A 14,992-nucleotide genomic window follows, 5' to 3' on the forward strand; every position below is an offset into this window, starting at 1 on the left:
AGGAAGGGCTTCATTTCTGTACACTTTAATTTTTAGGTAATTTTTCTCTATTCATTATCATGTTCACTTATTATTCTCTATTCTAGCACCACGTATATTTGCTTGTTTTATGTTTGTTTGTTTGTTTGTTTGCTTATTTTTCTGTATTCTTAATCTTGTTTACCATTTTTTTGTTGTATTTGCCAATTATTTTCAATTCTGTAAACCACATCCAGACCCTCATGTTTCGGCTATGAGTTTTCGCGGGGATCGTTTTTCTCGTGCTATTAAATCGATGTCCAGACTTTGGTATTTAAACGTCGTCTGACCAATATTTCATAAGACTTTGGAAAGCATTCGAATTGGTAAGTTGTACTTAAACTCATTTTTTAAATTATTTTATATGTTTGATTTTACTTTTCTTTACTTAATATTTGGTCTATGTTTTCCATTTTGGATTCGAAGATTTTTAATTCTAAATACGGCTCTGTTGCAAAGATGGACTAATTGTTTACATTGTTTGCTACTAAGTTTATATGAATGTTCAGAATTGAGATAGGGTATATTTTGATATTTGATAGCGATATTAAAGTTGGTTACGTAGTCGGTGTTGTAATTTAAACAGGGCCGTATTTGACAAAATTGTGAGGGGGAAGGGGGGCTTTGGTTTTTTTTCTAATAAATTGTTATTCTAAGTTTTTTTAAATAGTTTAAGTGCCTTTGAAAAAAGAAACGGTTTCCCGAGAAAACCCTTGCCTTCCCCTAAAAAAATTAATGGTCGGTGCCTAAGAAGAAGAGTCGAGTAGACCTGCCACATTTTTCATGTACCACGAGGAATCATCACATCAATTGTAAATATTACATTTTGTTGCATTTAATGGAAAATGGGGATTTTGTGGAAACTGCAGACACTACACAAGATCTGCAGATTGTGGTGTTCTCTATATAACTCATATTATCAGCTTGTGATATTTATATTTTAAACAGGATTCGTCACAGCGCCCTGGTTTATCTATCGGAATAGACAGTCCAGTGTGAACAGCAGCTTTGAAACTTTCGGACATTACGTATTGACCAGAGAATAATCATGCTTCGACTTGCATTAATACTTCCAGTATTTTATTTAGTTGCGCAGGTAAATAAGTATTCTAATATGTACCAGCTGGTTGATGTTTATGAGAGACCGTCTAGATTGGATTTCTTCATTGCTTTATTCCTTAATTTGTTATATTTTAACACCCTTTTATTCTCTATTCTTTATTTGTTTGCCTAGTTTGTCTATATTCTTTATTCGCCCTTGTATATATTCTGCACCCCCACCCCTTGGGCATTCTCTATTCTTTATACCCCACCTAGGCCCTCATTTCTAAATATTTTAAAATGATACTTTTATTTATCTTTAAGAATTGAACGCTTCTTTATGTAAAATCGTTAACCGACGCACGTTGTGTAGAAGTGGGGAGTTTGTAAATAACTCGAAAAGTGAGGAAATTCTGAAATAGTAAGATTTCATACAAAACTGTTACTGTACGAGGGTCTGGACGGGGTTTGCATAATTTACCGTAATAAACTAATGCTACAGGGAAAGACCCCAAAAAAATACAGGATGGATAAAAATAAGACCCAAAAAATTATGATTACAGTATGAAGAACTCGTGGAACTCATCACCTCTACAGAGCATCCAAGTTCCCCATTTGTTATCTATTCATCTATTTTTTTTAATCTTATTACTTCTTTTTTACGAAAATGCTTACTTTGAAAGAAAAACATTCTAGGAAACATGTGTAAAAAATAAGTTGAAAGTCAACGAGAACTACCCACCCGAGACGAAATGACGTCGACTATAGGTCAGTGCGTGACCTTTACCAATAAGCAACATCCATATGATCTAGTAATCTTTAATAATAGAATACCCCGACACGATACAACGCAAATCAATTCAAACAAAAAACTTGACGGCAGACTTTAAAGAAAATTAATGACCGACGACCATTGAAATCGCCGTTTCAAAATCTAATGAATTCTGGGTAATATTTTCATATGGGTACACCGAAACGTTGTGGTTGGCTTAAAGCGTCCTTAAGGATTAGAATTCAACCAATGACGTGACGTAATTTTCATTTTAGGGTACGATCAATGAAATTGCCCACAATCCTTTAGATTCCGGACACGACGAATTATATACTCCTGATATGTGATGGGAACATTACACATTTTGGTAATCGTGTGGATTTTTTTTTCGATAGCCCGGACTGCCACAAACTTAATAAAATACAGATCTTGTGTGTCCAAGCTTAGCTTACAAAATATGAAAACGCCCCATTCTACCTTCTGTTTTAAAGACCATTTGGCATTCTCTGGTTTTGTCGGATTGATACAATTCCTTCAAAAATTAGAAAGCTGAAATTTCATTGGCTGATGTAATGATTGCCAGAACAAAAAGTAAATTGGAGTGGTGTCAGATCCTTGTAAGCAAAGCTTGGACACGGGATCTGTATTTCAATGAGATTGGAACTATCACGACATATGTGAATCGCTGTTTATGATATTTTTTTAAATTTTATTTGAAGGTTTATGGTAGAGAAATAAGTCCGACTGCTGATGACAAAGAAGATGACGGACGTTTTCTAAAACGATTTTATGACTTAGTTTTACAGGAACGAGGTGAGGGACTTCATAATATAAATAGTTCATTTTCAAAACGCCGATCGGAAGTTGTTTCCAGTTTTAAGATTTTTTGCCGAAGAGCAAGTGTGTAAATGGTAAACCTAGTAGTACCATTGTTTCCCCTATTAACCGTATCTTGTTAAGTAGCGGTTTTTGTTTACAACCTTTAGTAGCAAGGTCGCCGAAGTTTTTAAAATATTATATAGGAACACCAAATAAAACAAGTGCTTTTGAAACACTTAAGATATGTTATAAATATAAAATGGAAATATTTGTTGCTGAAATTTTTTGACTCGGTATATATTAACTTTATAGATCTTTCTGCCTGTGGAATCCCAGAATCCTATCTGGACTGTGCACATGTAAATAGATGTGAAAATGGGTGTTCTGAAGACCAGTACTGTTGTTCGAGTAAAAAATGTGGGGATATATGTCGTAAGTATTTTACATTTTTACCTAATCAATATATTTCAATTATTTTATCATTGATCTTGAGGTGGGAACACAAATTGTCCATGATCGGGGGCGTGGATTAGAACTAAAACCAGTTTCCTAATGATCGGGGCGTGGACTAAAACCAGATTCCAAATCATCGGGACGTAGATTGAAACCAGTTTCCCAATGATTTGGACGTGAATTAAATTATTCAAACCTTCAAATGAAAAAAAAAGTTTATTTATACAAGTAAATGTTACTTGCATCTTCAAGTAAATAAACATTGACTTTTTATAAGTATTATCCCTGACATTATTTTTTTTTTTCAATTTCAACTTTCAAGCAAATATGACGTCCTTATTTCGCTTTGTAAACAAAGCCGTGTTCGAATTAGGACAAAATATCCGACACATGCGAAAAAACTTGATGTTTAGGCCAAAAAAAATATATGTCTGTTTAAGGTTGCATACTTTTAAAAAAATAGGGTAGGTAGGTCGGTATTTTCATTTTATTTTATTTTTTCATTTTATTTTTTGTGACATGATTTTGAGTCATGCCGTTTCGACTTGTCGTAGTCCGAGTTGATCATGGGCCGAGTTTACCCGTATTTTTGATGATTGGATTACTTCCCTTGGAAAAAAATGGCGGCAAAGTGTTTATTTCATCACACGAGTTGCGAATTTCCTTAAAACAGCTGTCATATTCACGATTGTGAACATTGGGATGTATCAGGCAATTGATTTATATCATTTGCAACACTAACTTCGCTTTTGACACGAGTTCAGTTTATTTTTCACTTTACGACGGAAATAAAATGAGTTGGGGTCGGCGCTCAAAATTAGGGTAGGTCGGGTAACCGTAAACGGACATATATTTTTTTTTGGCCTTGCATTCTCGTCATTTTCATTTTTTTTTTTATTATAAAGTTTATATATATTAGCTGCTTACATAAAGTTGTATGATATATAATTATTAAAACATCATATATTTACCCTGTTATTAGTATTTAAACTTATTACATATGAAAATGTAATGTAAATGATTCATAGGGAGGAAACCGGGAACAGCAAACATTTCTAAGGTATTTTCGTACGCTTCGATCTATTAGAATCGAAACAATTCCTTCATGTCGTGCTCTATGCATATGGGTAGGCATTATATTTGACCATATTTTACACCTTGCTAACGCTCGATGTAAAACTCGGACGGTGTAAAGTATCGACAAACATAATTCCTACCCGTGTTAAATGAGCATAGAGCATGACGTGAAGGAATTATTTATTATATTTGACCATATTTTACACCTCGCTTAGGCTCGATGTAAAACTCGGACGGTGTAAAGTATCGACAAAAATAAATCCTACCCACGTTAAAGAGCATAGAGCATGACATGAAGAAATACTGCTCATGTAAATTTATTTAGAATCCGCACCTATGATACTACAAATCATTAAAGGGGCATTAGCTGTCAAATTCATGTTTACCGATTTGACTCAAATTCTCATATTTGATTTATAACATACTAAAACGTACATCTAAATTATGAGAAGTCGAAAATAAACAATTTACAATGCATGGGCTCGATAATATGAATCAGCATTTCGTGTGCATTTTAGTCTAGACGCCATCTAATTAACCATTGGGGTGACCTCCGAAGACTGCCGATGATATAACCATATGTAAAGATATAAATTATAGATGGCGAATTCGTGCAATTGGATTTTTCTAGGAATTTTTCAAGGTCTGTTTGATTTCATATTATAGGTTAAAATATGTTAATCATCGTTTTTACCTGTATAAGAATAAGTTTTTGTGGATCGAACCAATCCATCAAATGGTTTACCCTTGCTTCTCTTTCAATGTTGACATTCTTTTCCTTTTGATAACTGAACACGCCTAATTCATGCGGGTTTATTCCTGCTATTCCTACATTTGATAATTCAGTATGTAAAATGTAAGAAATCCATGTAGGAATAGGAGGAATGCTTGTCCAACATGGGATTAAGGCGGATTAGGTTGTAAAAACATGAAGCTTATTAACTTCATGTAAATTTAAATGAAATATCCGTTTAGTTTTCAATTCATGTGCAACTTTAGTGTACTAACAGATTAAAATGGTGTAAATTATCAAAAAAAAATATATTCTTGTACTGTTAAATTATATTTGTTTCCTCTTGTATCACTGAGAGACAATAAATAAAAAAAAATCGGAATAGTTGCATTTATTTATTTTATCATATTCATGAAAAATTGTAAATAGCACAATAATGTAAACACTATTTATGGTCCCAAAAACCTTTTGAGCACTATAATAAAAATTGTAACAAATACATGTATTGTATCATCATCTAATCTATAAAATTTGCAAAATCTCGACTGTTTAAAAGTGAAGTAATTTTTATTGCATATTAAGACACTAACTTTAGTTTCTTTTTCATATTAGTTGTCGTTATATTGTTTTATGCATTTAGTACTTCATTGTTACTGTTTGGTACAGTGCTTGGCCGTTCTTTCAAGAAAAAGCAGTTCGAATGGCCTCTGGATCTGGCAATGTTAGCGGAAATATATATGATGGTGTACGAAGAAGCTCGGGCCATCGATGTCGGACCCTTATTTAAAATCTATTCTACAACTCTTACTTCTAGATTTGAATGGAATATAGAAATATCGGCGATGGCATGCCTTCTGGGAGTTGTATGGATTGGTTAAAAAAAGCTCCAAATTAACATGTAGGCTTGGTCTTTTTCCCTTTGATCAACTTTTATAGCATTTATTCCAGCACCATTCAAAGCAGAAATTGCGGAATGCAGGAATATATTTCAGCCAAGAGACAAGAGTTTGGTATTTACAGCCACTGCAGAAATAACTTTGTCAATCACACTAGCTAGCAAAAATACATGAAGATTTATATTCAAATTTTATTTTTTCAGTCTGTTATAGAGAGCCTGTCGACTGTGAGCTATTCTGTCGCTATGGATACAACACAAACTACAATGGATGCTATAGGTGTTCTTGTCAACAAGGTAAGTAGTGTTAACTTAATGTGTCGGGTGCCACTCACGTAGAAAGATCTGCTTACCTTTCCGGAGCACCTGAGATCAACCCAAGTAGTCTTCCTCCACTTCGTTGGATCGTAGTTGAAATACATTGTACGTAATAAGATGTTCGCTACTCTTGTTTTTAATTGAAAAAAAAAATTTGTCAAGAAAAAAAGGTTCAGAATGACAAGTTTTGCCCAAACAATTTCCTATTCTACACATATGAGGGTGTGGATGGGGTTTACAGAATAAAGAATAATGGGAAACAAATAGAATATAAAGAATGGAGAAATGGACCAATAAAATAAAGTATAGAATAATGGGGTGCTATAATATAAAAGAATAAAGAGTAATGGACAAAGTATAAAGAATAGAGAAAAATGGCATAAAAAATTAAAGAATATAGAAATGAAGGACCCCCCCCCCCCTTCCCCATTCAGACCCTCGTATTCTTGTTCCATTGTATCTGTTGTCACATATGCAAAATAGCAAGATGATCAATACAGCCTCTAGTTTTAAATCCTAATGTTCCTGAGAACCATTTACTTTACGCATGTGCATCTGGTAGGGTTACCAGTTGTCGCATGTATTTATTCCTTTTTAAAAAGTAAAATAACAAATACCAAACTCCAAGAAAAATTCAAATCGGAAAGTTCCTCATCAAATGGCAAAATCAAAAGCTCAAACACTTCAATCTAATGGAAAACAACTCATATTCCTGACTTGGTACAAGCATTTCCTTGTGTAGAAAATGGTAGATTAAACATGGTTTTATAGCTAGCTAAACCTCTCACTTGTATGACCGTCGCATAAAATTCCATTATATTGACAACAATGTGTGAACATCAACAGTGTGTTATAATCTCAACACTATACAAACAAACAAATATGTCAACAAAGAAAAAAATGGCAAATAGACAAAGCACATAAGCAAAAATGAAAGACAAGAATACAAAAAATGACCACAACATAATGGCGGGATGCATAAGTACCGTTCCACGCCAAAAGGTCGGGATATTACCAAAAATAGACTAAACCATTAAGGTTAATAATTTACAAAGACAAATAAAAGAACACTATAACACGTAATTAAGATGACAAAACAAAGACAGTACCTAGAATCTATACTTCAAGACCATCATGTATCATTTGTGAAGTTGATACGGAATATTTATCAACAAGGGCTTGAAACATGATGATAAAACGTAGATTTCTTTTAAACAAATCCTTTATGCGATTATATATTTTATTCAGGTGTCGGACGACTTCTAAGGAGATTACTCGGCCCAAAAACTAAACAGACCGATAACTACGGGGAGGAAGATGATGAAGTTTTGTGAAGGTAACTATGATAAATCTCTTATACATGCACAAGAAAGTTTAAAATGACGTTATATATATATATATGACGAGTAAAAATGTTTAGAAATAAATATTTTAATTTTATATTTTATATTTATATACATCTATACACAAATATAAAGAAATAATTGTAAATAAAAATGTTTTCATGCATATAATTTTTAAATGGATATAATGAATTTTCGATATGAATAAAAGTGCACTGTACTGAACATCATAGGTGTATTGAAGGGGGAACTTCTTTGTTTTCAAACACTTGCCAAAGACTAAATATTTATTTTGCATGGTATTATGTAAATCCGCGGAGGAATCCGAATCCGGAGGAGCAATTGATGGAAAGTTTGTAAAGGTGGGTAGGTAAAATCTTACTCCGATTCCCACATAGCAATTCCTCCGCGGGAATCGGATCCACACATAGCAATTCCTCCGCGGGAATCGGATAAAGATTTTACCTACCAACCTTTACAAACTTTTTATTAATTGCTCCCCTGGATTCCGATCCCTCCGCGGTTTCGAATCGTGATACCTGGTGTTTTTGCAGTCCTTAAATTTTATGCATTAAAACTGACGCAGGGTAAACGATATGAGTGCCACTAACAAAGAACAATGAACATAAAGAAATCACAAAATTGTCTTTGCACAAGAGATAGGGACAATTTCTTCAGCGTTTATTTTTCACTAGCCTTAGGCGATTTTCTTTGTCCTTCGATCTTTACTAAAATTGTCTGTATCAAACGTTCATATAAGGTTTTAACATTTTGGCGCATTTTTTGAACAATTTATCAAATTATAAATAGCATGTTCTTCAAAACAACAATATTTATCGAATTTGGAAAAGTGGGCATCTAATTTGTGTAATCAACTCCTCCCAAGGTTTCTTGGACTTGGGAATTAAGTATTTTTTCAATGTTCAGTATAGAGCATTCGCCATTGTTTACGAACCATTTAGCTTTTATTAATCAGGGTGATCTATTGTTTTAGTATTATGACGTAGATTCCTTGTATTAAAATTCCGGTAGATTTTAACAACTTTGTGATTTTGACCCTTTGAGTGAAACAAATGCACATTTTGGGAAATTGGCACTACTTTGTTACAATAGGAAATTCAGAGGAAAACAATAAAATTTGACGTCACAACTAAATTAAGACCATGAAGAACTGAGATCAAATGAACCACATTTTGATTAATTAAAAAAAGTCAACAAGTCAGGAGAACGATAAATGGCTAAGAATTGGAGAAATATATTATACATTACATATGGAAATTCATATATTCAAACTGTATGCAAAAATCATGAACTTGTACTTTAAATTATTATCTTTTACAGATCTGAAAGATTTCAGAGGAAAGAAGGAAAAAACATTGAGTAAAATAAAGAAAAAATGTAAAATAGAAAGTTAAAAAAAAAAAGATACACTAGAAGAGGAAAGAAGAAAAAAAACTTGTAGAAAATTACAAAAAAAAAAAGAAAATAGAAAATAAATTAAAAAAAATGAAACGTGACTAATAGTCTTAATAATTTTTTATAGACGTGATCTCTTTATATATGTACACAATGGCTGGATTTATCCAGTTCGGCTGAAAAACTCCTGCTAAAGAGGTGTATCAGTTTGGATATTTAAATACGTACACACGTACACAGCCACGTCACGTCGGAAATGGGACATTAAATCCGCGCTGTATGTAGGGAGAGCACCAAATACTCCTTGTATATAAAGAGCTCTGGTTAATATGCTCTCAATATCCATGAAATGTTTACAACTGGACGTTTAAGGAAACAACAATCAATTATAATGGCGATGTAAAGTCTTGAATTTTATACATTTGTCTTTTGTCGAACTTCACAATATTCACAAATCCTAGGCTGTTCTCAGTTTCTTTTGTTTTGAATCTATATATTTATTGTTATCCCCGAAGTCCTGTTCATTCCCTCAGATGATACTGCATGACAGTTTTGTGAAGTTGAAACATTTTATCCTCCCAAACATGTATCAAGTTTGATCGTGTTCTTTCTCGTTGACACTATATTGTCACATCCAGTGTGATCCATTGTTCTCATTGACACGTAATTGTCATATCCAGTGTGATCCAGTGTTCTCGTCGACACTTGTCATATCCAGTGTTCTCGTTGATACTTGTCATATCCAGTGTTCTAGTTGACACTAAATTGTCATATCCAGTGTGATCCATTGTTCTCGTTAACACTGAATTGTCATCCAATTCGATCCGGTGTGGTCGCTGACCCTTGAGTTATATCCAGTGTGATCAAGTGTTCTTGCTGACACTAAGTTTGTTAATCTGACGATATGCAGTTTGATCATGTTTATATTGGGTAAACTTCTAAATCGTCGGAATAAAAAAAGCACGGTCAATACCATTAAAACTACTCGAGACCATATAACATTTTTATCTTGTTTTATGCCTTTAATTATAAAAAAGGCGAAATGATATTTCATTTAACTCTTAGAAGTAAACTTCGTCTGTTTTGTCATAAATCATTCAGTTGGGTTTTTCGTTTGAATTGTTTCACATTTTGACAATAGACATGTCGGACTATGGTTTTTTTTTCATTGTTAAAGGCAGTAAAGGGACTTTTTATTGTTTTTTAAGTCCACCTTATTTGGACTCGGGGTGGCTACTGGTCTCATTGGCTACCAAATCGCATTTCGATTTTTTATTTTGATTGATTTTATATTGGGTGTTTCAGACTGGGACTTTATCTGTTTTTCAATACCTGGTACAAAAAAAAATGTTATTACAGCCGATACTTGAAAAAGGGTAGTCGAAATTAAAAAAAAATGACGAAAAGATAAGACATACGTAAATGTAACCGATACCTACAGACGATTAATTGCTGTTAGCGCCACTTTCATCACTATTTATGCTACTTCATGGTGGTCAGTTTTTATAAGTAGAAAAAGCTGCCCGGAGAAAACTCCGACCTTCGTTAGAAAACTGACAATCCTAGGCAATTAAGATGGGAGTCGAGCGCACCTGCCATTGACAGGCTAGTGTTGCAGTAGTTCGACTACTTAGACCACTCGGCCACAGAGGCCCCTTCCAATGACAAAGACCTAGAACATCAAGGTCCGCATACAAGCTTCGAAAATAAGTTTCTCAAACTGCGTCAAACTTTTCGCCTTACCCAGTTGTCGAGTGGAATCGTGACTCCTATAAAGCTGAAATATTGTTAAACTATTTTCTTATTAGGGTGCTACCATTTGATTTTTATGGGGCTAGGATGAAAAATTTTGTCCTACATTTTTTTTTTTAGTTTTAATCTCTGTCCTGCCTTTTTATTTTCTACTCTATTCGGTCCTGCTTTTTTATTTAAAGTTTATCCTGACTTGTTTTTACCTAAATTGTCATCCTGACTTTTTTTTTTGCAAGTGTCTCATCCTGTCTTTTTTTTTACTCAAAACTCCTGTCCTGCCTATTTTTTTCAAATTTCATCCTAGCCCCCCCCCCCCCCCCCCTAAAAAATCAAATGGTAGCTCCCTTACCGACTTGACTCGAAATAGAAGTTAAATCAAGTTTGCAGTCGGTTCAATTTGGGAAAAATATTTACTGTTTTCCGATGATTTTTTCGTGTATAGAAAACATTAAACGATTAATCCCCCTTGTAAAAATAGTTTACTTATTTAAACTGCTCTTACTTTACAGAGTACCAGAATGTCCAACTATAGTGTAGTTAACCTGTCGAAAAATTATATACAGTGTAGTCGAAAGTCGATAATATTAAATTAGTCTATTGATCTTCGTTTTTGATGCACCTAATGCATAGTGATGAAGACTTGACCGCCAACATATATGTACCATGTACTGTACCAGCTAAACTTGTGATAAAGGGTATAAACATTTCTATAAAACTAAAAAGAGTATAAAATAGCTTTTCAAGGGATTATGGTTTTTTTGTCAGTCAGAATTTTTTTTTTTTAGTTTTCGACGCTATTTATCAAATTGGCTTTTTTTCAAAATTTAACACAGAATATTTTTTTCGTCAAATTGGGGATCAGAATATTTGTTTAGGAAAAAAACCCATAATTTTAGATATTTTTAGTTAATGTAGACTAAATTTACCATGAAGGGACGGTCACATCAAATAACTTAGTTTACATCACAATGTGAAGTTTTAAACTCATAAGCCAATTGCAAATAACGATTTTGACCCTGATTACATCTCGCTGAACATAGACAAGTGTTAGTGAGAAATAAGTACGCTTTTTGGTGAAAGTTTTTGTTATGGTAGTTGTCTTTATATTTTGGTTATGGCAACATCAACTTGGCACTTATATTCTAATTCAAACTAAACTAAGGGAGCTACCATTCGATTTTTATCGGGGGCTAGGATGAAAAATGTTGTCCTGCATTTTTTTTTAGTTGTAATCTCTGTCCTGCCTTTTTATTTTTCGCTCTATTCGGTCCTGCCTTTTTTTTTATTAGTTTATCCTTACTTATTCTACATAAATTGTCCTGCCTTTTTTTTTTTTTTTTTGCAAAGTTGCTCATCCTGCCTTTCTTTTTACTCGAAACTCCTGCCCTGCCTTTTTTTCAAATTTCATCCTACTCCCCCCCCCCCCCCCCCCCCTCCCCCATAAAAATAAAATGGTAGCTCCCTTGTGGTAGTTGTCTTGCTATTTTTGTCATGGCCACATCAACTTGGCACTTATATTCTAATTCGTAAACTCAAACGAAACTAAAATCTTAATCAAATAACCACAAACTTTCACAGATTTTGCAGAGATAATCCCGCTGCAAATGTTTGCACCTGTCCTAAGTCAGGAATCTGATTACAGTAGTTGTCGTCTGTTTATGTAGTTCATACGCGTTTCTCGTTTCTCGTTTTTATATAGATTAGACCGTTGGTTTTTCCGTTTGAATGGTTTTACACTAGTAATTTTTTGGGGCCCTTTATAGCTTGCTGTTCGGTGTGAGCCAATGCTCCGTGTTGAAGGCCGTACCTTGACCTATAATGGTTTACTTTTATAAATTGTAACTTGGATGGAGAGTTGTCTCATTGGCACTCATACCACATCCTCCTATATCTATTTAAGTACACATTTCATTATTCATACTTTTAACCACGCCAAATTCTGTGTGTGCCTGTTCCAAGTCAGGATCCTGTAATTCAGTAGTTGTCGTTTGTTGCTGTGTAACATATTTATTTTTTGTTCATTATTTTGTTCATAAATTAGGCCGTTAGTTTTCTCATTTTAACTGATTTACATTTGTCATTTCTGGGCCTTTCATAGCTGACTATGCGGTATAGGCTTTGCTTATTGTTGAAGGCCGTACGGTGATCTATAATTGTTAATTTCTTTGTCATTTGGTCTCTTGTAAATAGAGTCTCATTGGCAAACATACCACATCTTCTTATTTTTGTATTGTATAATAATATAGAAAGTTCGTGTAAATACAACGAACACTAGCAGCTGGTACTGGTTGCCGCATACTGGTGGTCAACAAATCTGAAAATGAATAATATAAATCATTATATTATTTATTTGGTAAAATTTTACGTCACACTTCAACTGCAATGGCTCGAATGACTTTAAGTGTACTCGTGCATTGAACACAATAACCTAACTATAAATAACCAAACACGTGTTAACTATAATGAACAAACAACAAAAGGTCCTTTTTAACTTTTTAAGTATAGAATACCAAGGGTTTGAGAAAACAGTGTCGTCCACTCTACACGTTAAAGTTAGTAATAGAATGATCTAAAGTAATGGTTTTCAGTTGCGGATCCAGAAATTTTCATAAGTGGGGGCCCACTTACTGCCTTAATGGGGGCCCGCTCCAGTCATGCTTCAGTTATTCCCTATATAATCAACCAAATTTTTCCCACAAAAAGGGGGCCCGGGCCCCCTCCCCCCTAAATCCGCCTCTGGCTTTGGGTGACTAAAGTCAAATATCTCCCACGAAGCTAGTTTCGATCATCCAGACGCATTATGAATAAAATCCAAGCGTCTGCTTAACCGAGATTACCTCTTAGCGTGAATAATTTAAACTCGCTTATAGAGAGACATGTTCATAATTATTAGCAAATGAATAAAAACCAGATAAAAAATAATTTTCGTTATGCCAAGCTTTTCTTAATCTGTAAGTGTGGGGTCGTGGGTGGCGGATCCAGTGTAGGGGCATAGAGGTCGTACCCCCCCCCCCACCCCTTTTGATCGCCAAAAAGAAAAAGAAAAAATATCATGTTGTTCACGAAATATATGCATTTTTAGTATAAAATCCTCTTCACTACATTCAATTAGCGGGAATAGCGCCCCCATTTTCAGAAATCCTGGATGTCCACTGATTCAGATTAGAACAAAGACATTTCTACTAGGAGTAAACATTAATGTGTCCGGGTAGTAGGGTGGCATGTCTTCCTGTGAACTGGTATTTTGTGACGAGCTCAGAGTATCCATCTAGTACAAGTCAGGTGATAATTATGTTCTCGTCCTGTTATGCGTGTAATATTTGTCGCTGGACGTTAAATACCAACCATTCATAAATCCCTCCTTTTTTCACTTTCTAAATTAAGAAATGTACAATTTGATTATATCTTGACTATAAATTATATAATGTGTGTTTTGAATATATGATACTTGTTTTTCATATTGAAATGCCTACATGTACATGTATTCCAATAAGGTTGGGTAAAACTTTATTCTATAATGCGTGCAATATTTGTCGCTGGACGTTAAAAAAATCCATCCTTTTTTAACAATCTAATTACGAAACGTACTGTCTATTTGATTATATAATGTGTGTGTAAAATATATGATAAAATTGAGAATGGAAATTGGGAATGTGTCAAAGAGACAACAACCCGACCATAGAGCAGACAACAGCCGAAGGCCACCAATGGGTCTTCAATGCAGCGAGAAACTCCCGCACCCGGAGGCGTCCTTCAGCTGGCCCCTAAACATATATGTAACTAGTTCAGTGATAATGGACGTCATACTAAACTCCAAATTATACACAAGAAACTAAAATTAAAAATGATACAAGACTAACAAAGGCCAGAGGCTCCTGACTTGGGACAGGCGCAAAAATGCGGCGGGGTTAAACATGTTTTTTGAGATCTCAACATACTTGTTTTTTATATTGGAATACCTAAACACTCTTAAGGTTGGGACAACATATTAGTATACATTTTGTTGTAAATAACAGGTGTTCAATATATCATAAATGCGTGAAAATCAATTCTTAAGTAAAAATATAACTACTTTCATTTAGAATATAGCAAAGTGCTCTCGACCAATGAAATTGTAGGATTGGGTGCCTCTTAATTGTGTACCTAGGGCTTAAAAGTCACAACATTATAATACAGGCTGAAAATTGCTCGAAGTGTTATACATTTGTCGTATGAAAATTGATATAATTTGTGCAGTAACATTTGATAACAGTTGTACAATGTTAAAATAATCCATAAAAGAAGTCAAACACGTGTAATGAAATTTCAAACTCCTGATGCCACTATATATAGTATCCCATTTATAAAATAAAAAT

The 14,992-nt window shown here is 34.1% G+C and overlaps 1 long non-coding RNA gene across 1 annotated transcript; it reads left to right on the top strand.

The window, feature by feature from the left end:
* Positions 1 to 243: 243 nt before the first annotated feature.
* Positions 244 to 8,981, top strand: LOC127721510 (uncharacterized). The gene is made up of 7 exons (XR_007991271.1): positions 244 to 344; positions 967 to 1,114; positions 2,551 to 2,644; positions 2,963 to 3,082; positions 6,013 to 6,105; positions 7,375 to 7,462; positions 8,811 to 8,981. It is a non-coding gene; the product is annotated as an uncharacterized LOC127721510 (long non-coding RNA).
* The last annotated feature ends 6,011 nt before the right edge of the window (positions 8,982 to 14,992 follow it).

This window comes from Mytilus californianus, unplaced genomic scaffold, assembly GCF_021869535.1.
Source record: "Mytilus californianus isolate M0D057914Y unplaced genomic scaffold, xbMytCali1.0.p SCAF_12, whole genome shotgun sequence".
Lineage (NCBI taxonomy): Eukaryota > Metazoa > Mollusca > Bivalvia > Mytilida > Mytilidae > Mytilus > Mytilus californianus.